The sequence below is a fragment of the Anomaloglossus baeobatrachus genome, unplaced genomic scaffold (genome assembly GCF_048569485.1).
Source record: "Anomaloglossus baeobatrachus isolate aAnoBae1 unplaced genomic scaffold, aAnoBae1.hap1 Scaffold_3263, whole genome shotgun sequence".
NCBI lineage: Eukaryota > Metazoa > Chordata > Amphibia > Anura > Aromobatidae > Anomaloglossus > Anomaloglossus baeobatrachus.
In genome coordinates this window covers 66,742-92,003 of record NW_027442651.1, presented here as the reverse complement: position 1 = coordinate 92,003, position 25,262 = coordinate 66,742, and the positions used below count along the sequence as shown (strand labels likewise).

The 25,262-nt window shown below is 46.7% G+C and overlaps 16 non-coding genes and 1 pseudogene across 16 annotated transcripts; all 17 read right to left on the bottom strand.

Annotated features, from left to right (window-relative positions):
* Window positions 1-117: 117 nt before the first annotated feature.
* LOC142270326 (U2 spliceosomal RNA) lies at window positions 118-308 on the bottom strand. Its single transcript, XR_012735639.1, has one exon. It is a non-coding gene; the product is annotated as a U2 spliceosomal RNA (small nuclear RNA).
* Window positions 309-1,696: 1,388 nt separating this feature from the next.
* On the bottom strand, window positions 1,697-1,887 carry LOC142270325 (U2 spliceosomal RNA). The gene has a single exon (XR_012735638.1). It is a non-coding gene; the product is annotated as a U2 spliceosomal RNA (small nuclear RNA).
* A 1,387-nt stretch (window positions 1,888-3,274) lies between these two features.
* LOC142270324 (U2 spliceosomal RNA) lies at window positions 3,275-3,465 on the bottom strand. Its single transcript, XR_012735637.1, has one exon. It is a non-coding gene; the product is annotated as a U2 spliceosomal RNA (small nuclear RNA).
* A 1,387-nt stretch (window positions 3,466-4,852) lies between these two features.
* LOC142270322 (U2 spliceosomal RNA) lies at window positions 4,853-5,043 on the bottom strand. The gene has a single exon (XR_012735635.1). It is a non-coding gene; the product is annotated as a U2 spliceosomal RNA (small nuclear RNA).
* Window positions 5,044-6,430: 1,387 nt separating this feature from the next.
* Window positions 6,431-6,621, bottom strand: LOC142270321 (U2 spliceosomal RNA). The gene has a single exon (XR_012735634.1). It is a non-coding gene; the product is annotated as a U2 spliceosomal RNA (small nuclear RNA).
* Window positions 6,622-8,008: 1,387 nt separating this feature from the next.
* On the bottom strand, window positions 8,009-8,199 carry LOC142270320 (U2 spliceosomal RNA). Its single transcript, XR_012735633.1, has one exon. It is a non-coding gene; the product is annotated as a U2 spliceosomal RNA (small nuclear RNA).
* A 1,387-nt stretch (window positions 8,200-9,586) lies between these two features.
* LOC142270319 (U2 spliceosomal RNA) lies at window positions 9,587-9,777 on the bottom strand. Its single transcript, XR_012735632.1, has one exon. It is a non-coding gene; the product is annotated as a U2 spliceosomal RNA (small nuclear RNA).
* Window positions 9,778-11,164: 1,387 nt separating this feature from the next.
* Window positions 11,165-11,355, bottom strand: LOC142270318 (U2 spliceosomal RNA). Its single transcript, XR_012735631.1, has one exon. It is a non-coding gene; the product is annotated as a U2 spliceosomal RNA (small nuclear RNA).
* A 1,387-nt stretch (window positions 11,356-12,742) lies between these two features.
* Window positions 12,743-12,933, bottom strand: LOC142270317 (U2 spliceosomal RNA). Its single transcript, XR_012735630.1, has one exon. It is a non-coding gene; the product is annotated as a U2 spliceosomal RNA (small nuclear RNA).
* A 1,387-nt stretch (window positions 12,934-14,320) lies between these two features.
* Window positions 14,321-14,511, bottom strand: LOC142270315 (U2 spliceosomal RNA). Its single transcript, XR_012735629.1, has one exon. It is a non-coding gene; the product is annotated as a U2 spliceosomal RNA (small nuclear RNA).
* A 1,387-nt stretch (window positions 14,512-15,898) lies between these two features.
* Window positions 15,899-16,094, bottom strand: LOC142270271 (U2 spliceosomal RNA). The gene has a single exon (XR_012735592.1). It is a non-coding gene; the product is annotated as a U2 spliceosomal RNA (small nuclear RNA).
* A 697-nt stretch (window positions 16,095-16,791) lies between these two features.
* Window positions 16,792-16,933, bottom strand: LOC142270276 (U2 spliceosomal RNA; annotated as a pseudogene).
* A 1,387-nt stretch (window positions 16,934-18,320) lies between these two features.
* LOC142270314 (U2 spliceosomal RNA) lies at window positions 18,321-18,511 on the bottom strand. Its single transcript, XR_012735628.1, has one exon. It is a non-coding gene; the product is annotated as a U2 spliceosomal RNA (small nuclear RNA).
* A 1,387-nt stretch (window positions 18,512-19,898) lies between these two features.
* LOC142270329 (U2 spliceosomal RNA) lies at window positions 19,899-20,089 on the bottom strand. Its single transcript, XR_012735641.1, has one exon. It is a non-coding gene; the product is annotated as a U2 spliceosomal RNA (small nuclear RNA).
* Window positions 20,090-21,476: 1,387 nt separating this feature from the next.
* Window positions 21,477-21,667, bottom strand: LOC142270313 (U2 spliceosomal RNA). Its single transcript, XR_012735627.1, has one exon. It is a non-coding gene; the product is annotated as a U2 spliceosomal RNA (small nuclear RNA).
* A 1,387-nt stretch (window positions 21,668-23,054) lies between these two features.
* On the bottom strand, window positions 23,055-23,245 carry LOC142270312 (U2 spliceosomal RNA). Its single transcript, XR_012735626.1, has one exon. It is a non-coding gene; the product is annotated as a U2 spliceosomal RNA (small nuclear RNA).
* A 1,387-nt stretch (window positions 23,246-24,632) lies between these two features.
* On the bottom strand, window positions 24,633-24,823 carry LOC142270310 (U2 spliceosomal RNA). The gene has a single exon (XR_012735624.1). It is a non-coding gene; the product is annotated as a U2 spliceosomal RNA (small nuclear RNA).
* Window positions 24,824-25,262: the final 439 nt, after the last annotated feature.

The window sequence follows — 25,262 nt, the reverse complement described above, 5'->3', positions numbered from 1 at the left end:
GAAAAGTGAATGGGCCAAATTGAGGTGCATATGAAGACGTATGCTTTCTTCCAATTCATTAAATCGGGCTAATATGAATCAGGTGAATTGAGTTCTGCTTTTGGAAACTGGGTTAAGAAGGGGTGCACCGTTCCTGGAGGTACTGCAATACCAGGTCAATGCGTGGAGTGGACAGAGCAAGCTCTTTTTCCATCTCCCTGTTCTAAAAATCCATTTAATATATGGTCCCCAGATAGGGGACGTATCAGATATTAAACTGATAAGAACAGATACTACACTTGATCTTAGCCAAAAGGCCGAGAAGCGATAACCAGAATTGGTTTGGGCCTCGAGTGGCACCCTGGCCTATGCCGGACACATCTTAGGGAGAGAGAGCGAGAGGGAGACAAACCCACGCCTACACAAGACATTTTGTCACCCAAGCCAACCCTTGAAAAGGCTGCTTTGCAGAGCCAAAACAAGAAGAATGGGTGCGTTTTGCAGCCGCCGCCCACTGCAATGAATCTGAATAACTCCTCCTTTAGGGCGCAAGCAACTCCCCTCCCCCTTGCAGTCTTTCCAATTCACGATACAAAAAGACGGACAGGACAGGTTGCCTGACTTTCCGTCACTGCCACCCTTTGCCATCCTTACCCGTAGAAAGCCCTTTCATCATCCCCAAACCCTAATCTTTTCCCTTTCCTTCCCAGCCCCCAAACCCTGCCCTCTGTACCTTTCTCACCACCCGCTTCCCTTCTCCTGTCATCCCCCTACCACCCGGGAAAAAAAGAGATTGCCCCCTCCTTCCACTAGCCCACCCTCCCACCCAAAGAACAACTTCTTCTGCGCAGCTTGTTTTCTAGGCAGCAGCGCTATTGTGATGTCATCGGGGGGCATTGTGACAAGCCGCCAGTGTTCCGTCTCTTCATGTTGTGCACAGTTCAAACGGAAAATACATCAACAGGCAGACTACAGAAAAGCTTACTATCAAAGGTTAGAGGGGGGCTTTCTCAGAGGGCTTTTTACAGTTTTTCTATTCCCAATTAGCCGTTTAAGTGTACTTATTGAAAGTAGTAATTCTTTCATAGGCCGCCCTTTCTTAGTATTTGACGTTCCTTATATTGCGGTATGAGGCTTCGCAGTAGGTTGCAAACATTCATCACCCATGACTGTCCCCAATTGAGCTCAGAAGCTCAATGTCTATCATGACCTCTCTTTTAGAATGTCCAAGAGCAAGCAAACTATTCCTCCAGGAGAGGGCGCCAACAGACTACTAAAGAGATCATCATTACTCAAAGAAAACCCCAAAAACCAATGCATGATAGGAATAAACAGGTAACTTTCTTTGGAGTGGAAGCGGAGAGATCGCACCAGATGCCAATTCTAGATGTTATCACACCTGTGGTCACTGCAGCAGCAGGTGAATCCACTTTGTCCAAAAGGGATCTATTCCATTCAATTGCAAATGATCTAGATAAGACAGAGAACTGCAGCACGGGGACATAGCCGAGTTGGTCAGGTTGAGTGGTGATGAGTTTGCTATTTGGATGAATAAAGAAAGTCAAAAGTGTGAAAGATAAAAAACAAAAGGAGGAAGTGTGAAAAGTGAATGGGCCAAATTGAGGTGCATATGAAGACGTATGCTTTCTTCCAATTCATTAAATCGGGCTAATATGAATCAGGTGAATTGAGTTCTGCTTTTGGAAACTGGGTTAAGAAGGGGTGCACCGTTCCTGGAGGTACTGCAATACCAGGTCAATGCGTGGAGTGGACAGAGCAAGCTCTTTTTCCATCTCCCTGTTCTAAAAATCCATTTAATATATGGTCCCCAGATAGGGGACGTATCAGATATTAAACTGATAAGAACAGATACTACACTTGATCTTAGCCAAAAGGCCGAGAAGCGATAACCAGAATTGGTTTGGGCCTCGAGTGGCACCCTGGCCTATGCCGGACACATCTTAGGGAGAGAGAGCGAGAGGGAGACAAACCCACGCCTACACAAGACATTTTGTCACCCAAGCCAACCCTTGAAAAGGCTGCTTTGCAGAGCCAAAACAAGAAGAATGGTGCGTTTTGCAGCCGCCGCCCACTGCAATGAATCTGAATAACTCCTCCTTTAGGGCGCAAGCAACTCCCCTCCCCCTTGCAGTCTTTCCAATTCACGATACAAAAAGACGGACAGGACAGGTTGCCTGACTTTCCGTCACTGCCACCCTTTGCCATCCTTACCCGTAGAAAGCCCTTTCATCATCCCCAAACCCTAATCTTTTCCCTTTCCTTCCCAGCCCCCAAACCCTGCCCTCTGTACCTTTCTCACCACCCGCTTCCCTTCTCCTGTCATCCCCCTACCACCCGGGAAAAAAAGAGATTGCCCCCTCCTTCCACTAGCCCACCCTCCCACCCAAAGAACAACTTCTTCTGCGCAGCTTGTTTTCTAGGCAGCAGCGCTATTGTGATGTCATCGGGGGGCATTGTGACAAGCCGCCAGTGTTCCGTCTCTTCATGTTGTGCACAGTTCAAACGGAAAATACATCAACAGGCAGACTACAGAAAAGCTTACTATCAAAGGTTAGAGGGGGGCTTTCTCAGAGGGCTTTTTACAGTTTTTCTATTCCCAATTAGCCGTTTAAGTGTACTTATTGAAAGTAGTAATTCTTTCATAGGCCGCCCTTTCTTAGTATTTGACGTTCCTTATATTGCGGTATGAGGCTTCGCAGTAGGTTGCAAACATTCATCACCCATGACTGTCCCCAATTGAGCTCAGAAGCTCAATGTCTATCATGACCTCTCTTTTAGAATGTCCAAGAGCAAGCAAACTATTCCTCCAGGAGAGGGCGCCAACAGACTACTAAAGAGATCATCATTACTCAAAGAAAACCCCAAAAACCAATGCATGATAGGAATAAACAGGTAACTTTCTTTGGAGTGGAAGCGGAGAGATCGCACCAGATGCCAATTCTAGATGTTATCACACCTGTGGTCACTGCAGCAGCAGGTGAATCCACTTTGTCCAAAAGGGATCTATTCCATTCAATTGCAAATGATCTAGATAAGACAGAGAACTGCAGCACGGGGACATAGCCGAGTTGGTCAGGTTGAGTGGTGATGAGTTTGCTATTTGGATGAATAAAGAAAGTCAAAAGTGTGAAAGATAAAAAACAAAAGGAGGAAGTGTGAAAAGTGAATGGGCCAAATTGAGGTGCATATGAAGACGTATGCTTTCTTCCAATTCATTAAATCGGGCTAATATGAATCAGGTGAATTGAGTTCTGCTTTTGGAAACTGGGTTAAGAAGGGGTGCACCGTTCCTGGAGGTACTGCAATACCAGGTCAATGCGTGGAGTGGACAGAGCAAGCTCTTTTTCCATCTCCCTGTTCTAAAAATCCATTTAATATATGGTCCCCAGATAGGGGACGTATCAGATATTAAACTGATAAGAACAGATACTACACTTGATCTTAGCCAAAAGGCCGAGAAGCGATAACCAGAATTGGTTTGGGCCTCGAGTGGCACCCTGGCCTATGCCGGACACATCTTAGGGAGAGAGAGCGAGAGGGAGACAAACCCACGCCTACACAAGACATTTTGTCACCCAAGCCAACCCTTGAAAAGGCTGCTTTGCAGAGCCAAAACAAGAAGAATGGTGCGTTTTGCAGCCGCCGCCCACTGCAATGAATCTGAATAACTCCTCCTTTAGGGCGCAAGCAACTCCCCTCCCCCTTGCAGTCTTTCCAATTCACGATACAAAAAGACGGACAGGACAGGTTGCCTGACTTTCCGTCACTGCCACCCTTTGCCATCCTTACCCGTAGAAAGCCCTTTCATCATCCCCAAACCCTAATCTTTTCCCTTTCCTTCCCAGCCCCCAAACCCTGCCCTCTGTACCTTTCTCACCACCCGCTTCCCTTCTCCTGTCATCCCCCTACCACCCGGGAAAAAAAGAGATTGCCCCCTCCTTCCACTAGCCCACCCTCCCACCCAAAGAACAACTTCTTCTGCGCAGCTTGTTTTCTAGGCAGCAGCGCTATTGTGATGTCATCGGGGGGCATTGTGACAAGCCGCCAGTGTTCCGTCTCTTCATGTTGTGCACAGTTCAAACGGAAAATACATCAACAGGCAGACTACAGAAAAGCTTACTATCAAAGGTTAGAGGGGGGCTTTCTCAGAGGGCTTTTTACAGTTTTTCTATTCCCAATTAGCCGTTTAAGTGTACTTATTGAAAGTAGTAATTCTTTCATAGGCCGCCCTTTCTTAGTATTTGACGTTCCTTATATTGCGGTATGAGGCTTCGCAGTAGGTTGCAAACATTCATCACCCATGACTGTCCCCAATTGAGCTCAGAAGCTCAATGTCTATCATGACCTCTCTTTTAGAATGTCCAAGAGCAAGCAAACTATTCCTCCAGGAGAGGGCGCCAACAGACTACTAAAGAGATCATCATTACTCAAAGAAAACCCCAAAAACCAATGCATGATAGGAATAAACAGGTAACTTTCTTTGGAGTGGAAGCGGAGAGATCGCACCAGATGCCAATTCTAGATGTTATCACACCTGTGGTCACTGCAGCAGCAGGTGAATCCACTTTGTCCAAAAGGGATCTATTCCATTCAATTGCAAATGATCTAGATAAGACAGAGAACTGCAGCACGGGGACATAGCCGAGTTGGTCAGGTTGAGTGGTGATGAGTTTGCTATTTGGATGAATAAAGAAAGTCAAAAGTGTGAAAGATAAAAAACAAAAGGAGGAAGTGTGAAAAGTGAATGGGCCAAATTGAGGTGCATATGAAGACGTATGCTTTCTTCCAATTCATTAAATCGGGCTAATATGAATCAGGTGAATTGAGTTCTGCTTTTGGAAACTGGGTTAAGAAGGGGTGCACCGTTCCTGGAGGTACTGCAATACCAGGTCAATGCGTGGAGTGGACAGAGCAAGCTCTTTTTCCATCTCCCTGTTCTAAAAATCCATTTAATATATGGTCCCCAGATAGGGGACGTATCAGATATTAAACTGATAAGAACAGATACTACACTTGATCTTAGCCAAAAGGCCGAGAAGCGATAACCAGAATTGGTTTGGGCCTCGAGTGGCACCCTGGCCTATGCCGGACACATCTTAGGGAGAGAGAGCGAGAGGGAGACAAACCCACGCCTACACAAGACATTTTGTCACCCAAGCCAACCCTTGAAAAGGCTGCTTTGCAGAGCCAAAACAAGAAGAATGGTGCGTTTTGCAGCCGCCGCCCACTGCAATGAATCTGAATAACTCCTCCTTTAGGGCGCAAGCAACTCCCCTCCCCCTTGCAGTCTTTCCAATTCACGATACAAAAAGACGGACAGGACAGGTTGCCTGACTTTCCGTCACTGCCACCCTTTGCCATCCTTACCCGTAGAAAGCCCTTTCATCATCCCCAAACCCTAATCTTTTCCCTTTCCTTCCCAGCCCCCAAACCCTGCCCTCTGTACCTTTCTCACCACCCGCTTCCCTTCTCCTGTCATCCCCCTACCACCCGGGAAAAAAAGAGATTGCCCCCTCCTTCCACTAGCCCACCCTCCCACCCAAAGAACAACTTCTTCTGCGCAGCTTGTTTTCTAGGCAGCAGCGCTATTGTGATGTCATCGGGGGGCATTGTGACAAGCCGCCAGTGTTCCGTCTCTTCATGTTGTGCACAGTTCAAACGGAAAATACATCAACAGGCAGACTACAGAAAAGCTTACTATCAAAGGTTAGAGGGGGGCTTTCTCAGAGGGCTTTTTACAGTTTTTCTATTCCCAATTAGCCGTTTAAGTGTACTTATTGAAAGTAGTAATTCTTTCATAGGCCGCCCTTTCTTAGTATTTGACGTTCCTTATATTGCGGTATGAGGCTTCGCAGTAGGTTGCAAACATTCATCACCCATGACTGTCCCCAATTGAGCTCAGAAGCTCAATGTCTATCATGACCTCTCTTTTAGAATGTCCAAGAGCAAGCAAACTATTCCTCCAGGAGAGGGCGCCAACAGACTACTAAAGAGATCATCATTACTCAAAGAAAACCCCAAAAACCAATGCATGATAGGAATAAACAGGTAACTTTCTTTGGAGTGGAAGCGGAGAGATCGCACCAGATGCCAATTCTAGATGTTATCACACCTGTGGTCACTGCAGCAGCAGGTGAATCCACTTTGTCCAAAAGGGATCTATTCCATTCAATTGCAAATGATCTAGATAAGACAGAGAACTGCAGCACGGGGACATAGCCGAGTTGGTCAGGTTGAGTGGTGATGAGTTTGCTATTTGGATGAATAAAGAAAGTCAAAAGTGTGAAAGATAAAAAACAAAAGGAGGAAGTGTGAAAAGTGAATGGGCCAAATTGAGGTGCATATGAAGACGTATGCTTTCTTCCAATTCATTAAATCGGGCTAATATGAATCAGGTGAATTGAGTTCTGCTTTTGGAAACTGGGTTAAGAAGGGGTGCACCGTTCCTGGAGGTACTGCAATACCAGGTCAATGCGTGGAGTGGACAGAGCAAGCTCTTTTTCCATCTCCCTGTTCTAAAAATCCATTTAATATATGGTCCCCAGATAGGGGACGTATCAGATATTAAACTGATAAGAACAGATACTACACTTGATCTTAGCCAAAAGGCCGAGAAGCGATAACCAGAATTGGTTTGGGCCTCGAGTGGCACCCTGGCCTATGCCGGACACATCTTAGGGAGAGAGAGCGAGAGGGAGACAAACCCACGCCTACACAAGACATTTTGTCACCCAAGCCAACCCTTGAAAAGGCTGCTTTGCAGAGCCAAAACAAGAAGAATGGTGCGTTTTGCAGCCGCCGCCCACTGCAATGAATCTGAATAACTCCTCCTTTAGGGCGCAAGCAACTCCCCTCCCCCTTGCAGTCTTTCCAATTCACGATACAAAAAGACGGACAGGACAGGTTGCCTGACTTTCCGTCACTGCCACCCTTTGCCATCCTTACCCGTAGAAAGCCCTTTCATCATCCCCAAACCCTAATCTTTTCCCTTTCCTTCCCAGCCCCCAAACCCTGCCCTCTGTACCTTTCTCACCACCCGCTTCCCTTCTCCTGTCATCCCCCTACCACCCGGGAAAAAAAGAGATTGCCCCCTCCTTCCACTAGCCCACCCTCCCACCCAAAGAACAACTTCTTCTGCGCAGCTTGTTTTCTAGGCAGCAGCGCTATTGTGATGTCATCGGGGGGCATTGTGACAAGCCGCCAGTGTTCCGTCTCTTCATGTTGTGCACAGTTCAAACGGAAAATACATCAACAGGCAGACTACAGAAAAGCTTACTATCAAAGGTTAGAGGGGGGCTTTCTCAGAGGGCTTTTTACAGTTTTTCTATTCCCAATTAGCCGTTTAAGTGTACTTATTGAAAGTAGTAATTCTTTCATAGGCCGCCCTTTCTTAGTATTTGACGTTCCTTATATTGCGGTATGAGGCTTCGCAGTAGGTTGCAAACATTCATCACCCATGACTGTCCCCAATTGAGCTCAGAAGCTCAATGTCTATCATGACCTCTCTTTTAGAATGTCCAAGAGCAAGCAAACTATTCCTCCAGGAGAGGGCGCCAACAGACTACTAAAGAGATCATCATTACTCAAAGAAAACCCCAAAAACCAATGCATGATAGGAATAAACAGGTAACTTTCTTTGGAGTGGAAGCGGAGAGATCGCACCAGATGCCAATTCTAGATGTTATCACACCTGTGGTCACTGCAGCAGCAGGTGAATCCACTTTGTCCAAAAGGGATCTATTCCATTCAATTGCAAATGATCTAGATAAGACAGAGAACTGCAGCACGGGGACATAGCCGAGTTGGTCAGGTTGAGTGGTGATGAGTTTGCTATTTGGATGAATAAAGAAAGTCAAAAGTGTGAAAGATAAAAAACAAAAGGAGGAAGTGTGAAAAGTGAATGGGCCAAATTGAGGTGCATATGAAGACGTATGCTTTCTTCCAATTCATTAAATCGGGCTAATATGAATCAGGTGAATTGAGTTCTGCTTTTGGAAACTGGGTTAAGAAGGGGTGCACCGTTCCTGGAGGTACTGCAATACCAGGTCAATGCGTGGAGTGGACAGAGCAAGCTCTTTTTCCATCTCCCTGTTCTAAAAATCCATTTAATATATGGTCCCCAGATAGGGGACGTATCAGATATTAAACTGATAAGAACAGATACTACACTTGATCTTAGCCAAAAGGCCGAGAAGCGATAACCAGAATTGGTTTGGGCCTCGAGTGGCACCCTGGCCTATGCCGGACACATCTTAGGGAGAGAGAGCGAGAGGGAGACAAACCCACGCCTACACAAGACATTTTGTCACCCAAGCCAACCCTTGAAAAGGCTGCTTTGCAGAGCCAAAACAAGAAGAATGGTGCGTTTTGCAGCCGCCGCCCACTGCAATGAATCTGAATAACTCCTCCTTTAGGGCGCAAGCAACTCCCCTCCCCCTTGCAGTCTTTCCAATTCACGATACAAAAAGACGGACAGGACAGGTTGCCTGACTTTCCGTCACTGCCACCCTTTGCCATCCTTACCCGTAGAAAGCCCTTTCATCATCCCCAAACCCTAATCTTTTCCCTTTCCTTCCCAGCCCCCAAACCCTGCCCTCTGTACCTTTCTCACCACCCGCTTCCCTTCTCCTGTCATCCCCCTACCACCCGGGAAAAAAAGAGATTGCCCCCTCCTTCCACTAGCCCACCCTCCCACCCAAAGAACAACTTCTTCTGCGCAGCTTGTTTTCTAGGCAGCAGCGCTATTGTGATGTCATCGGGGGGCATTGTGACAAGCCGCCAGTGTTCCGTCTCTTCATGTTGTGCACAGTTCAAACGGAAAATACATCAACAGGCAGACTACAGAAAAGCTTACTATCAAAGGTTAGAGGGGGGCTTTCTCAGAGGGCTTTTTACAGTTTTTCTATTCCCAATTAGCCGTTTAAGTGTACTTATTGAAAGTAGTAATTCTTTCATAGGCCGCCCTTTCTTAGTATTTGACGTTCCTTATATTGCGGTATGAGGCTTCGCAGTAGGTTGCAAACATTCATCACCCATGACTGTCCCCAATTGAGCTCAGAAGCTCAATGTCTATCATGACCTCTCTTTTAGAATGTCCAAGAGCAAGCAAACTATTCCTCCAGGAGAGGGCGCCAACAGACTACTAAAGAGATCATCATTACTCAAAGAAAACCCCAAAAACCAATGCATGATAGGAATAAACAGGTAACTTTCTTTGGAGTGGAAGCGGAGAGATCGCACCAGATGCCAATTCTAGATGTTATCACACCTGTGGTCACTGCAGCAGCAGGTGAATCCACTTTGTCCAAAAGGGATCTATTCCATTCAATTGCAAATGATCTAGATAAGACAGAGAACTGCAGCACGGGGACATAGCCGAGTTGGTCAGGTTGAGTGGTGATGAGTTTGCTATTTGGATGAATAAAGAAAGTCAAAAGTGTGAAAGATAAAAAACAAAAGGAGGAAGTGTGAAAAGTGAATGGGCCAAATTGAGGTGCATATGAAGACGTATGCTTTCTTCCAATTCATTAAATCGGGCTAATATGAATCAGGTGAATTGAGTTCTGCTTTTGGAAACTGGGTTAAGAAGGGGTGCACCGTTCCTGGAGGTACTGCAATACCAGGTCAATGCGTGGAGTGGACAGAGCAAGCTCTTTTTCCATCTCCCTGTTCTAAAAATCCATTTAATATATGGTCCCCAGATAGGGGACGTATCAGATATTAAACTGATAAGAACAGATACTACACTTGATCTTAGCCAAAAGGCCGAGAAGCGATAACCAGAATTGGTTTGGGCCTCGAGTGGCACCCTGGCCTATGCCGGACACATCTTAGGGAGAGAGAGCGAGAGGGAGACAAACCCACGCCTACACAAGACATTTTGTCACCCAAGCCAACCCTTGAAAAGGCTGCTTTGCAGAGCCAAAACAAGAAGAATGGTGCGTTTTGCAGCCGCCGCCCACTGCAATGAATCTGAATAACTCCTCCTTTAGGGCGCAAGCAACTCCCCTCCCCCTTGCAGTCTTTCCAATTCACGATACAAAAAGACGGACAGGACAGGTTGCCTGACTTTCCGTCACTGCCACCCTTTGCCATCCTTACCCGTAGAAAGCCCTTTCATCATCCCCAAACCCTAATCTTTTCCCTTTCCTTCCCAGCCCCCAAACCCTGCCCTCTGTACCTTTCTCACCACCCGCTTCCCTTCTCCTGTCATCCCCCTACCACCCGGGAAAAAAAGAGATTGCCCCCTCCTTCCACTAGCCCACCCTCCCACCCAAAGAACAACTTCTTCTGCGCAGCTTGTTTTCTAGGCAGCAGCGCTATTGTGATGTCATCGGGGGGCATTGTGACAAGCCGCCAGTGTTCCGTCTCTTCATGTTGTGCACAGTTCAAACGGAAAATACATCAACAGGCAGACTACAGAAAAGCTTACTATCAAAGGTTAGAGGGGGGCTTTCTCAGAGGGCTTTTTACAGTTTTTCTATTCCCAATTAGCCGTTTAAGTGTACTTATTGAAAGTAGTAATTCTTTCATAGGCCGCCCTTTCTTAGTATTTGACGTTCCTTATATTGCGGTATGAGGCTTCGCAGTAGGTTGCAAACATTCATCACCCATGACTGTCCCCAATTGAGCTCAGAAGCTCAATGTCTATCATGACCTCTCTTTTAGAATGTCCAAGAGCAAGCAAACTATTCCTCCAGGAGAGGGCGCCAACAGACTACTAAAGAGATCATCATTACTCAAAGAAAACCCCAAAAACCAATGCATGATAGGAATAAACAGGTAACTTTCTTTGGAGTGGAAGCGGAGAGATCGCACCAGATGCCAATTCTAGATGTTATCACACCTGTGGTCACTGCAGCAGCAGGTGAATCCACTTTGTCCAAAAGGGATCTATTCCATTCAATTGCAAATGATCTAGATAAGACAGAGAACTGCAGCACGGGGACATAGCCGAGTTGGTCAGGTTGAGTGGTGATGAGTTTGCTATTTGGATGAATAAAGAAAGTCAAAAGTGTGAAAGATAAAAAACAAAAGGAGGAAGTGTGAAAAGTGAATGGGCCAAATTGAGGTGCATATGAAGACGTATGCTTTCTTCCAATTCATTAAATCGGGCTAATATGAATCAGGTGAATTGAGTTCTGCTTTTGGAAACTGGGTTAAGAAGGGGTGCACCGTTCCTGGAGGTACTGCAATACCAGGTCAATGCGTGGAGTGGACAGAGCAAGCTCTTTTTCCATCTCCCTGTTCTAAAAATCCATTTAATATATGGTCCCCAGATAGGGGACGTATCAGATATTAAACTGATAAGAACAGATACTACACTTGATCTTAGCCAAAAGGCCGAGAAGCGATAACCAGAATTGGTTTGGGCCTCGAGTGGCACCCTGGCCTATGCCGGACACATCTTAGGGAGAGAGAGCGAGAGGGAGACAAACCCACGCCTACACAAGACATTTTGTCACCCAAGCCAACCCTTGAAAAGGCTGCTTTGCAGAGCCAAAACAAGAAGAATGGTGCGTTTTGCAGCCGCCGCCCACTGCAATGAATCTGAATAACTCCTCCTTTAGGGCGCAAGCAACTCCCCTCCCCCTTGCAGTCTTTCCAATTCACGATACAAAAAGACGGACAGGACAGGTTGCCTGACTTTCCGTCACTGCCACCCTTTGCCATCCTTACCCGTAGAAAGCCCTTTCATCATCCCCAAACCCTAATCTTTTCCCTTTCCTTCCCAGCCCCCAAACCCTGCCCTCTGTACCTTTCTCACCACCCGCTTCCCTTCTCCTGTCATCCCCCTACCACCCGGGAAAAAAAGAGATTGCCCCCTCCTTCCACTAGCCCACCCTCCCACCCAAAGAACAACTTCTTCTGCGCAGCTTGTTTTCTAGGCAGCAGCGCTATTGTGATGTCATCGGGGGGCATTGTGACAAGCCGCCAGTGTTCCGTCTCTTCATGTTGTGCACAGTTCAAACGGAAAATACATCAACAGGCAGACTACAGAAAAGCTTACTATCAAAGGTTAGAGGGGGGCTTTCTCAGAGGGCTTTTTACAGTTTTTCTATTCCCAATTAGCCGTTTAAGTGTACTTATTGAAAGTAGTAATTCTTTCATAGGCCGCCCTTTCTTAGTATTTGACGTTCCTTATATTGCGGTATGAGGCTTCGCAGTAGGTTGCAAACATTCATCACCCATGACTGTCCCCAATTGAGCTCAGAAGCTCAATGTCTATCATGACCTCTCTTTTAGAATGTCCAAGAGCAAGCAAACTATTCCTCCAGGAGAGGGCGCCAACAGACTACTAAAGAGATCATCATTACTCAAAGAAAACCCCAAAAACCAATGCATGATAGGAATAAACAGGTAACTTTCTTTGGAGTGGAAGCGGAGAGATCGCACCAGATGCCAATTCTAGATGTTATCACACCTGTGGTCACTGCAGCAGCAGGTGAATCCACTTTGTCCAAAAGGGATCTATTCCATTCAATTGCAAATGATCTAGATAAGACAGAGAACTGCAGCACGGGGACATAGCCGAGTTGGTCAGGTTGAGTGGTGATGAGTTTGCTATTTGGATGAATAAAGAAAGTCAAAAGTGTGAAAGATAAAAAACAAAAGGAGGAAGTGTGAAAAGTGAATGGGCCAAATTGAGGTGCATATGAAGACGTATGCTTTCTTCCAATTCATTAAATCGGGCTAATATGAATCAGGTGAATTGAGTTCTGCTTTTGGAAACTGGGTTAAGAAGGGGTGCACCGTTCCTGGAGGTACTGCAATACCAGGTCAATGCGTGGAGTGGACAGAGCAAGCTCTTTTTCCATCTCCCTGTTCTAAAAATCCATTTAATATATGGTCCCCAGATAGGGGACGTATCAGATATTAAACTGATAAGAACAGATACTACACTTGATCTTAGCCAAAAGGCCGAGAAGCGATAACCAGAATTGGTTTGGGCCTCGAGTGGCACCCTGGCCTATGCCGGACACATCTTAGGGAGAGAGAGCGAGAGGGAGACAAACCCACGCCTACACAAGACATTTTGTCACCCAAGCCAACCCTTGAAAAGGCTGCTTTGCAGAGCCAAAACAAGAAGAATGGTGCGTTTTGCAGCCGCCGCCCACTGCAATGAATCTGAATAACTCCTCCTTTAGGGCGCAAGCAACTCCCCTCCCCCTTGCAGTCTTTCCAATTCACGATACAAAAAGACGGACAGGACAGGTTGCCTGACTTTCCGTCACTGCCACCCTTTGCCATCCTTACCCGTAGAAAGCCCTTTCATCATCCCCAAACCCTAATCTTTTCCCTTTCCTTCCCAGCCCCCAAACCCTGCCCTCTGTACCTTTCTCACCACCCGCTTCCCTTCTCCTGTCATCCCCCTACCACCCGGGAAAAAAAGAGATTGCCCCCTCCTTCCACTAGCCCACCCTCCCACCCAAAGAACAACTTCTTCTGCGCAGCTTGTTTTCTAGGCAGCAGCGCTATTGTGATGTCATCGGGGGGCATTGTGACAAGCCGCCAGTGTTCCGTCTCTTCATGTTGTGCACAGTTCAAACGGAAAATACATCAACAGGCAGACTACAGAAAAGCTTACTATCAAAGGTTAGAGGGGGGCTTTCTCAGAGGGCTTTTTACAGTTTTTCTATTCCCAATTAGCCGTTTAAGTGTACTTATTGAAAGTAGTAATTCTTTCATAGGCCGCCCTTTCTTAGTATTTGACGTTCCTTATATTGCGGTATGAGGCTTCGCAGTAGGTTGCAAACATTCATCACCCATGACTGTCCCCAATTGAGCTCAGAAGCTCAATGTCTATCATGACCTCTCTTTTAGAATGTCCAAGAGCAAGCAAACTATTCCTCCAGGAGAGGGCGCCAACAGACTACTAAAGAGATCATCATTACTCAAAGAAAACCCCAAAAACCAATGCATGATAGGAATAAACAGGTAACTTTCTTTGGAGTGGAAGCGGAGAGATCGCACCAGATGCCAATTCTAGATGTTATCACACCTGTGGTCACTGCAGCAGCAGGTGAATCCACTTTGTCCAAAAGGGATCTATTCCATTCAATTGCAAATGATCTAGATAAGACAGAGAACTGCAGCACGGGGACATAGCCGAGTTGGTCAGGTTGAGTGGTGATGAGTTTGCTATTTGGATGAATAAAGAAAGTCAAAAGTGTGAAAGATAAAAAACAAAAGGAGGAAGTGTGAAAAGTGAATGGGCCAAATTGAGGTGCATATGAAGACGTATGCTTTCTTCCAATTCATTAAATCGGGCTAATATGAATCAGGTGAATTGAGTTCTGCTTTTGGAAACTGGGTTAAGAAGGGGTGCACCGTTCCTGGAGGTACTGCAATACCAGGTCAATGCGTGGAGTGGACAGAGCAAGCTCTTTTTCCATCTCCCTGTTCTAAAAATCCATTTAATATATGGTCCCCAGATAGGGGACGTATCAGATATTAAACTGATAAGAACAGATACTACACTTGATCTTAGCCAAAAGGCCGAGAAGCGATAACCAGAATTGGTTTGGGCCTCGAGTGGCACCCTGGCCTATGCCGGACACATCTTAGGGAGAGAGAGCGAGAGGGAGACAAACCCACGCCTACACAAGACATTTTGTCACCCAAGCCAACCCTTGAAAAGGCTGCTTTGCAGAGCCAAAACAAGAAGAATGGTGCGTTTTGCAGCCGCCGCCCACTGCAATGAATCTGAATAACTCCTCCTTTAGGGCGCAAGCAACTCCCCTCCCCCTTGCAGTCTTTCCAATTCACGATACAAAAAGACGGACAGGACAGGTTGCCTGACTTTCCGTCACTGCCACCCTTTGCCATCCTTACCCGTAGAAAGCCCTTTCATCATCCCCAAACCCTAATCTTTTCCCTTTCCTTCCCAGCCCCCAAACCCTGCCCTCTGTACCTTTCTCACCACCCGCTTCCCTTCTCCTGTCATCCCCCTACCACCCGGGAAAAAAAGAGATTGCCCCCTCCTTCCACTAGCCCACCCTCCCACCCAAAGAACAACTTCTTCTGCGCAGCTTGTTTTCTAGGCAGCAGCGCTATTGTGATGTCATCGGGGGGCATTGTGACAAGCCGCCAGTGTTCCGTCTCTTCATGTTGTGCACAGTTCAAACGGAAAATACATCAACAGGCAGACTACAGAAAAGCTTACTATCAAAGGTTAGAGGGGGGCTTTCTCAGAGGGCTTTTTACAGTTTTTCTATTCCCAATTAGCCGTTTAAGTGTACTTATTGAAAGTAGTAATTCTTTCATAGGCCGCCCTTTCTTAGTATTTGACGTTCCTTATATTGCGGTATGAGGCTTCGCAGTAGGTTGCAAACATTCATCACCCATGACTGTCCCCAATTGAGCTCAGAAGCTCAATGTCTATCATGACCTCTCTTTTAGAATGTCCAAGAGCAAGCAAACTATTCCTCCAGGAGAGGGCGCCAACAGACTACTAAAGAGATCATCATTACTCAAAGAAAACCCCAAAAACCAATGCATGATAGGAATAAACAGGTAACTTTCTTTGGAGTGGAAGCGGAGAGATCGCACCAGATGCCAATTCTAGATGTTATCACACCTGTGGTCACTGCAGCAGCAGGTGAATCCACTTTGTCCAAAAGGGATCTATTCCATTCAATTGCAAATGATCTAGATAAGACAGAGAACTGCAGCACGGGGACATAGCCGAGTTGGTCAGGTTGAGTGGTGATGAGTTTGCTATTTGGATGAATAAAGAAAGTCAAAAGTGTGAAAGATAAAAAACAAAAGGAGGAAGTGTGAAAAGTGAATGGGCCAAATTGAGGTGCATATGAAGACGTATGCTTTCTTCCAATTCATTAAATCGGGCTAATATGAATCAGGTGAATTGAGTTCTGCTTTTGGAAACTGGGTTAAGAAGGGGTGCACCGTTCCTGGAGGTACTGCAATACCAGGTCAATGCGTGGAGTGGACAGAGCAAGCTCTTTTTCCATCTCCCTGTTCTAAAAATCCATTTAATATATGGTCCCCAGATAGGGGACGTATCAGATATTAAACTGATAAGAACAGATTTTTGATTTAATGAAGCTTTCCAAAGCACCGCAAAAATGCATGACCGAAGTCACACCAAAAACAGTGCAAAGGCTAGGATTCGTGTGGAACCCTCCGTGAGAAGAGGATCCCCAAAAATCAACCCCGTCCCTCCGAGCCAGAAGGCCACAGCGAGGGTCAGGGATCTTCGGTGCTCCCCCAAGCCGAAGCCTGGTTGAGCCTTGTTGTTGCTCCCAGCGTCCACCGAGGCATCTTACCCAAGTGGAGTAGGGAGCTACTAGTCGTTGGTTTCGCAGCCGAGACTGCCCGGACCGTCAACCGGTGTTGGTTTCTCAGCCCAAGGCTGACCGGACCTCCAACCGGGTGTTGGTTTCTCAGCCCAAGGCTGACCGGACCTCCAACCGGGTGTTGGTTTCTCAGCCCAAGGCTAACCGGACCTCCAACCGGGTGTTGGTTTCTCAGCCAAAGCTGACCCGGACCTCCAACCGGGTGTTGGTTTCTCAGCCCAAAGCTGACCGGACCTCCAACCGGGATTATAAAAATTTCCCTTCTTAGCCAGAAGGCCGGGATAGGGCAATATGCTTGGAAAGTATGAATAGGCAAGGCGCGGCGTGCGTCAGAGTCTGAGGCTTACTAGGGTCCCAACCTAGCAAGTTCAGACTCCCTCCAGGGTGTCCATTCCTGGGGCACATTGCACCATAACCCCCACACTTACTCAGTCTAATAGCCTCGATCCTGGTAGGGCCATGGTTTCCTCTAGATGGATATACTATCCTCCCAAAGTACTAACAAGCGCAACCTTCCAGTGTGCATTGCATCATTGTACTAAGGTGGCCGGAGCCTTAAACCACCTTTTCGAACGATACTACACTTGATCTTAGCCAAAAGGCCGAGAAGCGATAACCAGAATTGGTTTGGGCCTCGAGTGGCACCCTGGCCTATGCCGGACACATCTTAGGGAGAGAGAGCGAGAGGGAGACAAACCCACGCCTACACAAGACATTTTGTCACCCAAGCCAACCCTTGAAAAGGCTGCTTTGCAGAGCCAAAACAAGAAGAATGGTGCGTTTTGCAGCCGCCGCCCACTGCAATGAATCTGAATAACTCCTCCTTTAGGGCGCAAGCAACTCCCCTCCCCCTTGCAGTCTTTCCAATTCACGATACAAAAAGACGGACAGGACAGGTTGCCTGACTTTCCGTCACTGCCACCCTTTGCCATCCTTACCCGTAGAAAGCCCTTTCATCATCCCCAAACCCTAATCTTTTCCCTTTCCTTCCCAGCCCCCAAACCCTGCCCTCTGTACCTTTCTCACCACCCGCTTCCCTTCTCCTGTCATCCCCCTACCACCCGGGAAAAAAAGAGATTGCCCCCTCCTTCCACTAGCCCACCCTCCCACCCAAAGAACAACTTCTTCTGCGCAGCTTGTTTTCTAGGCAGCAGCGCTATTGTGATGTCATCGGGGGGCATTGTGACAAGCCGCCAGTGTTCCGTCTCTTCATGTTGTGCACAGTTCAAACGGAAAATACATCAACAGGCAGACTACAGAAAAGCTTACTATCAAAGGTTAGAGGGGGGCTTTCTCAGAGGGCTTTTTACAGTTTTTCTATTCCCAATTAGCCGTTTAAGTGTACTTATTGAAAGTAGTAATTCTTTCATAGGCCGCCCTTTCTTAGTATTTGACGTTCCTTATATTGCGGTATGAGGCTTCGCAGTAGGTTGCAAACATTCATCACCCATGACTGTCCCCAATTGAGCTCAGAAGCTCAATGTCTATCATGACCTCTCTTTTAGAATGTCCAAGAGCAAGCAAACTATTCCTCCAGGAGAGGGCGCCAACAGACTACTAAAGAGATCATCATTACTCAAAGAAAACCCCAAAAACCAATGCATGATAGGAATAAACAGGTAACTTTCTTTGGAGTGGAAGCGGAGAGATCGCACCAGATGCCAATTCTAGATGTTATCACACCTGTGGTCACTGCAGCAGCAGGTGAATCCACTTTGTCCAAAAGGGATCTATTCCATTCAATTGCAAATGATCTAGATAAGACAGAGAACTGCAGCACGGGGACATAGCCGAGTTGGTCAGGTTGAGTGGTGATGAGTTTGCTATTTGGATGAATAAAGAAAGTCAAAAGTGTGAAAGATAAAAAACAAAAGGAGGAAGTGTGAAAAGTGAATGGGCCAAATTGAGGTGCATATGAAGACGTATGCTTTCTTCCAATTCATTAAATCGGGCTAATATGAATCAGGTGAATTGAGTTCTGCTTTTGGAAACTGGGTTAAGAAGGGGTGCACCGTTCCTGGAGGTACTGCAATACCAGGTCAATGCGTGGAGTGGACAGAGCAAGCTCTTTTTCCATCTCCCTGTTCTAAAAATCCATTTAATATATGGTCCCCAGATAGGGGACGTATCAGATATTAAACTGATAAGAACAGATACTACACTTGATCTTAGCCAAAAGGCCGAGAAGCGATAACCAGAATTGGTTTGGGCCTCGAGTGGCACCCTGGCCTATGCCGGACACATCTTAGGGAGAGAGAGCGAGAGGGAGACAAACCCACGCCTACACAAGACATTTTGTCACCCAAGCCAACCCTTGAAAAGGCTGCTTTGCAGAGCCAAAACAAGAAGAATGGTGCGTTTTGCAGCCGCCGCCCACTGCAATGAATCTGAATAACTCCTCCTTTAGGGCGCAAGCAACTCCCCTCCCCCTTGCAGTCTTTCCAATTCACGATACAAAAAGACGGACAGGACAGGTTGCCTGACTTTCCGTCACTGCCACCCTTTGCCATCCTTACCCGTAGAAAGCCCTTTCATCATCCCCAAACCCTAATCTTTTCCCTTTCCTTCCCAGCCCCCAAACCCTGCCCTCTGTACCTTTCTCACCACCCGCTTCCCTTCTCCTGTCATCCCCCTACCACCCGGGAAAAAAAGAGATTGCCCCCTCCTTCCACTAGCCCACCCTCCCACCCAAAGAACAACTTCTTCTGCGCAGCTTGTTTTCTAGGCAGCAGCGCTATTGTGATGTCATCGGGGGGCATTGTGACAAGCCGCCAGTGTTCCGTCTCTTCATGTTGTGCACAGTTCAAACGGAAAATACATCAACAGGCAGACTACAGAAAAGCTTACTATCAAAGGTTAGAGGGGGGCTTTCTCAGAGGGCTTTTTACAGTTTTTCTATTCCCAATTAGCCGTTTAAGTGTACTTATTGAAAGTAGTAATTCTTTCATAGGCCGCCCTTTCTTAGTATTTGACGTTCCTTATATTGCGGTATGAGGCTTCGCAGTAGGTTGCAAACATTCATCACCCATGACTGTCCCCAATTGAGCTCAGAAGCTCAATGTCTATCATGACCTCTCTTTTAGAATGTCCAAGAGCAAGCAAACTATTCCTCCAGGAGAGGGCGCCAACAGACTACTAAAGAGATCATCATTACTCAAAGAAAACCCCAAAAACCAATGCATGATAGGAATAAACAGGTAACTTTCTTTGGAGTGGAAGCGGAGAGATCGCACCAGATGCCAATTCTAGATGTTATCACACCTGTGGTCACTGCAGCAGCAGGTGAATCCACTTTGTCCAAAAGGGATCTATTCCATTCAATTGCAAATGATCTAGATAAGACAGAGAACTGCAGCACGGGGACATAGCCGAGTTGGTCAGGTTGAGTGGTGATGAGTTTGCTATTTGGATGAATAAAGAAAGTCAAAAGTGTGAAAGATAAAAAACAAAAGGAGGAAGTGTGAAAAGTGAATGGGCCAAATTGAGGTGCATATGAAGACGTATGCTTTCTTCCAATTCATTAAATCGGGCTAATATGAATCAGGTGAATTGAGTTCTGCTTTTGGAAACTGGGTTAAGAAGGGGTGCACCGTTCCTGGAGGTACTGCAATACCAGGTCAATGCGTAGAGTGGACAGAGCAAGCTCTTTTTCCATCTCCCTGTTCTAAAAATCCATTTAATATATGGTCCCCAGATAGGGGACGTATCAGATATTAAACTGATAAGAACAGATACTACACTTGATCTTAGCCAAAAGGCCGAGAAGCGATAACCAGAATTGGTTTGGGCCTCGAGTGGCACCCTGGCCTATGCCGGACACATCTTAGGGAGAGAGAGCGAGAGGGAGACAAACCCACGCCTACACAAGACATTTTGTCACCCAAGCCAACCCTTGAAAAGGCTGCTTTGCAGAGCCAAAACAAGAAGAATGGTGCGTTTTGCAGCCGCCGCCCACTGCAATGAATCTGAATAACTCCTCCTTTAGGGCGCAAGCAACTCCCCTCCCCCTTGCAGTCTTTCCAATTCACGATACAAAAAGACGGACAGGACAGGTTGCCTGACTTTCCGTCACTGCCACCCTTTGCCATCCTTACCCGTAGAAAGCCCTTTCATCATCCCCAAACCCTAATCTTTTCCCTTTCCTTCCCAGCCCCCAAACCCTGCCCTCTGTACCTTTCTCACCACCCGCTTCCCTTCTCCTGTCATCCCCCTACCACCCGGGAAAAAAAGAGATTGCCCCCTCCTTCCACTAGCCCACCCTCCCACCCAAAGAACAACTTCTTCTGCGCAGCTTGTTTTCTAGGCAGCAGCGCTATTGTGATGTCATCGGGGGGCATTGTGACAAGCCGCCAGTGTTCCGTCTCTTCATGTTGTGCACAGTTCAAACGGAAAATACATCAACAGGCAGACTACAGAAAAGCTTACTATCAAAGGTTAGAGGGGGGCTTTCTCAGAGGGCTTTTTACAGTTTTTCTATTCCCAATTAGCCGTTTAAGTGTACTTATTGAAAGTAGTAATTCTTTCATAGGCCGCCCTTTCTTAGTATTTGACGTTCCTTATATTGCGGTATGAGGCTTCGCAGTAGGTTGCAAACATTCATCACCCATGACTGTCCCCAATTGAGCTCAGAAGCTCAATGTCTATCATGACCTCTCTTTTAGAATGTCCAAGAGCAAGCAAACTATTCCTCCAGGAGAGGGCGCCAACAGACTACTAAAGAGATCATCATTACTCAAAGAAAACCCCAAAAACCAATGCATGATAGGAATAAACAGGTAACTTTCTTTGGAGTGGAAGCGGAGAGATCGCACCAGATGCCAATTCTAGATGTTATCACACCTGTGGTCACTGCAGCAGCAGGTGAATCCACTTTGTCCAAAAGGGATCTATTCCATTCAATTGCAAATGATCTAGATAAGACAGAGAACTGCAGCACGGGGACATAGCCGAGTTGGTCAGGTTGAGTGGTGATGAGTTTGCTATTTGGATGAATAAAGAAAGTCAAAAGTGTGAAAGATAAAAAACAAAAGGAGGAAGTGTGAAAAGTGAATGGGCCAAATTGAGGTGCATATGAAGACGTATGCTTTCTTCCAATTCATTAAATCGGGCTAATATGAATCAGGTGAATTGAGTTCTGCTTTTGGAAACTGGGTTAAGAAGGGGTGCACCGTTCCTGGAGGTACTGCAATACCAGGTCAATGCGTGGAGTGGACAGAGCAAGCTCTTTTTCCATCTCCCTGTTCTAAAAATCCATTTAATATATGGTCCCCAGATAGGGGACGTATCAGATATTAAACTGATAAGAACAGATACTACACTTGATCTTAGCCAAAAGGCCGAGAAGCGATAACCAGAATTGGTTTGGGCCTCGAGTGGCACCCTGGCCTATGCCGGACACATCTTAGGGAGAGAGAGCGAGAGGGAGACAAACCCACGCCTACACAAGACATTTTGTCACCCAAGCCAACCCTTGAAAAGGCTGCTTTGCAGAGCCAAAACAAGAAGAATGGTGCGTTTTGCAGCCGCCGCCCACTGCAATGAATCTGAATAACTCCTCCTTTAGGGCGCAAGCAACTCCCCTCCCCCTTGCAGTCTTTCCAATTCACGATACAAAAAGACGGACAGGACAGGTTGCCTGACTTTCCGTCACTGCCACCCTTTGCCATCCTTACCCGTAGAAAGCCCTTTCATCATCCCCAAACCCTAATCTTTTCCCTTTCCTTCCCAGCCCCCAAACCCTGCCCTCTGTACCTTTCTCACCACCCGCTTCCCTTCTCCTGTCATCCCCCTACCACCCGGGAAAAAAAGAGATTGCCCCCTCCTTCCACTAGCCCACCCTCCCACCCAAAGAACAACTTCTTCTGCGCAGCTTGTTTTCTAGGCAGCAGCGCTATTGTGATGTCATCGGGGGGCATTGTGACAAGCCGCCAGTGTTCCGTCTCTTCATGTTGTGCACAGTTCAAACGGAAAATACATCAACAGGCAGACTACAGAAAAGCTTACTATCAAAGGTTAGAGGGGGGCTTTCTCAGAGGGCTTTTTACAGTTTTTCTATTCCCAATTAGCCGTTTAAGTGTACTTATTGAAAGTAGTAATTCTTTCATAGGCCGCCCTTTCTTAGTATTTGACGTTCCTTATATTGCGGTATGAGGCTTCGCAGTAGGTTGCAAACATTCATCACCCATGACTGTCCCCAATTGAGCTCAGAAGCTCAATGTCTATCATGACCTCTCTTTTAGAATGTCCAAGAGCAAGCAAACTATTCCTCCAGGAGAGGGCGCCAACAGACTACTAAAGAGATCATCATTACTCAAAGAAAACCCCAAAAACCAATGCATGATAGGAATAAACAGGTAACTTTCTTTGGAGTGGAAGCGGAGAGATCGCACCAGATGCCAATTCTAGATGTTATCACACCTGTGGTCACTGCAGCAGCAGGTGAATCCACTTTGTCCAAAAGGGATCTATTCCATTCAATTGCAAATGATCTAGATAAGACAGAGAACTGCAGCACGGGGACATAGCCGAGTTGGTCAGGTTGAGTGGTGATGAGTTTGCTATTTGGATGAATAAAGAAAGTCAAAAGTGTGAAAGATAAAAAACAAAAGGAGGAAGTGTGAAAAGTGAATGGGCCAAATTGAGGTGCATATGAAGACGTATGCTTTCTTCCAATTCATTAAATCGGGCTAATATGAATCAGGTGAATTGAGTTCTGCTTTTGGAAACTGGGTTAAGAAGGGGTGCACCGTTCCTGGAGGTACTGCAATACCAGGTCAATGCGTGGAGTGGACAGAGCAAGCTCTTTTTCCATCTCCCTGTTCTAAAAATCCATTTAATATATGGTCCCCAGATAGGGGACGTATCAGATATTAAACTGATAAGAACAGATACTACACTTGATCTTAGCCAAAAGGCCGAGAAGCGATAACCAGAATTGGTTTGGGCCTCGAGTGGCACCCTGGCCTATGCCGGACACATCTTAGGGAGAGAGAGCGAGAGGGAGACAAACCCACGCCTACACAAGACATTTTGTCACCCAAGCCAACCCTTGAAAAGGCTGCTTTGCAGAGCCAAAACAAGAAGAATGGTGCGTTTTGCAGCCGCCGCCCACTGCAATGAATCTGAATAACTCCTCCTTTAGGGCGCAAGCAACTCCCCTCCCCCTTGCAGTCTTTCCAATTCACGATACAAAAAGACGGACAGGACAGGTTGCCTGACTTTCCGTCACTGCCACCCTTTGCCATCCTTACCCGTAGAAAGCCCTTTCATCATCCCCAAACCCTAATCTTTTCCCTTTCCTTCCCAGCCCCCAAACCCTGCCCTCTGTACCTTTCTCACCACCCGCTTCCCTTCTCCTGTCATCCCCCTACCACCCGGGAAAAAAAGAGATTGCCCCCTCCTTCCACTAGCCCACCCTCCCACCCAAAGAACAACTTCTTCTGCGCAGCTTGTTTTCTAGGCAGCAGCGCTATTGTGATGTCATCGGGGGGCATTGTGACAAGCCGCCAGTGTTCCGTCTCTTCATGTTGTGCACAGTTCAAACGGAAAATACATCAACAGGCAGACTACAGAAAAGCTTACTATCAAAGGTTAGAGGGGGGCTTTCTCAGAGGGCTTTTTACAGTTTTTCTATTCCCAATTAGCCGTTTAAGTGTACTTATTGAAAGTAGTAATTCTTTCATAGGCCGCCCTTTCTTAGTATTTGACGTTCCTTATATTGCGGTATGAGGCTTCGCAGTAGGTTGCAAACATTCATCACCCATGACTGTCCCCAATTGAGCTCAGAAGCTCAATGTCTATCATGACCTCTCTTTTAGAATGTCCAAGAGCAAGCAAACTATTCCTCCAGGAGAGGGCGCCAACAGACTACTAAAGAGATCATCATTACTCAAAGAAAACCCCAAAAACCAATGCATGATAGGAATAAACAGGTAACTTTCTTTGGAGTGGAAGCGGAGAGATCGCACCAGATGCCAATTCTAGATGTTATCACACCTGTGGTCACTGCAGCAGCAGGTGAATCCACTTTGTCCAAAAGGGATCTATTCCATTCAATTGCAAATGATCTAGATAAGACAGAGAACTGCAGCACGGGGACATAGCCGAGTTGGTCAGGTTGAGTGGTGATGAGTTTGCTATTTGGATGAATAAAGAAAGTCAAAAGTGTGAAAGATAAAAAACAAAAGGAGGAAGTGTGAAAAGTGAATGGGCCAAATTGAGGTGCATATGAAGACGTATGCTTTCTTCCAATTCATTAAATCGGGCTAATATGAATCAGGTGAATTGAGTTCTGCTTTTGGAAACTGGGTTAAGAAGGGGTGCACCGTTCCTGGAGGTACTGCAATACCAGGTCAATGCGTGGAGTGGACAGAGCAAGCTCTTTTTCCATCTCCCTGTTCTAAAAATCCATTTAATATATGGTCCCCAGATAGGGGACGTATCAGATATTAAACTGATAAGAACAGATACTACACTTGATCTTAGCCAAAAGGCCGAGAAGCGATAACCAGAATTGGTTTGGGCCTCGAGTGGCACCCTGGCCTATGCCGGACACATCTTAGGGAGAGAGAGCGAGAGGGAGACAAACCCACGCCTACACAAGACATTTTGTCACCCAAGCCAACCCTTGAAAAGGCTGCTTTGCAGAGCCAAAACAAGAAGAATGGTGCGTTTTGCAGCCGCCGCCCACTGCAATGAATCTGAATAACTCCTCCTTTAGGGCGCAAGCAACTCCCCTCCCCCTTGCAGTCTTTCCAATTCACGATACAAAAAGACGGACAGGACAGGTTGCCTGACTTTCCGTCACTGCCACCCTTTGCCATCCTTACCCGTAGAAAGCCCTTTCATCATCCCCAAACCCTAATCTTTTCCCTTTCCTTCCCAGCCCCCAAACCCTGCCCTCTGTACCTTTCTCACCACCCGCTTCCCTTCTCCTGTCATCCC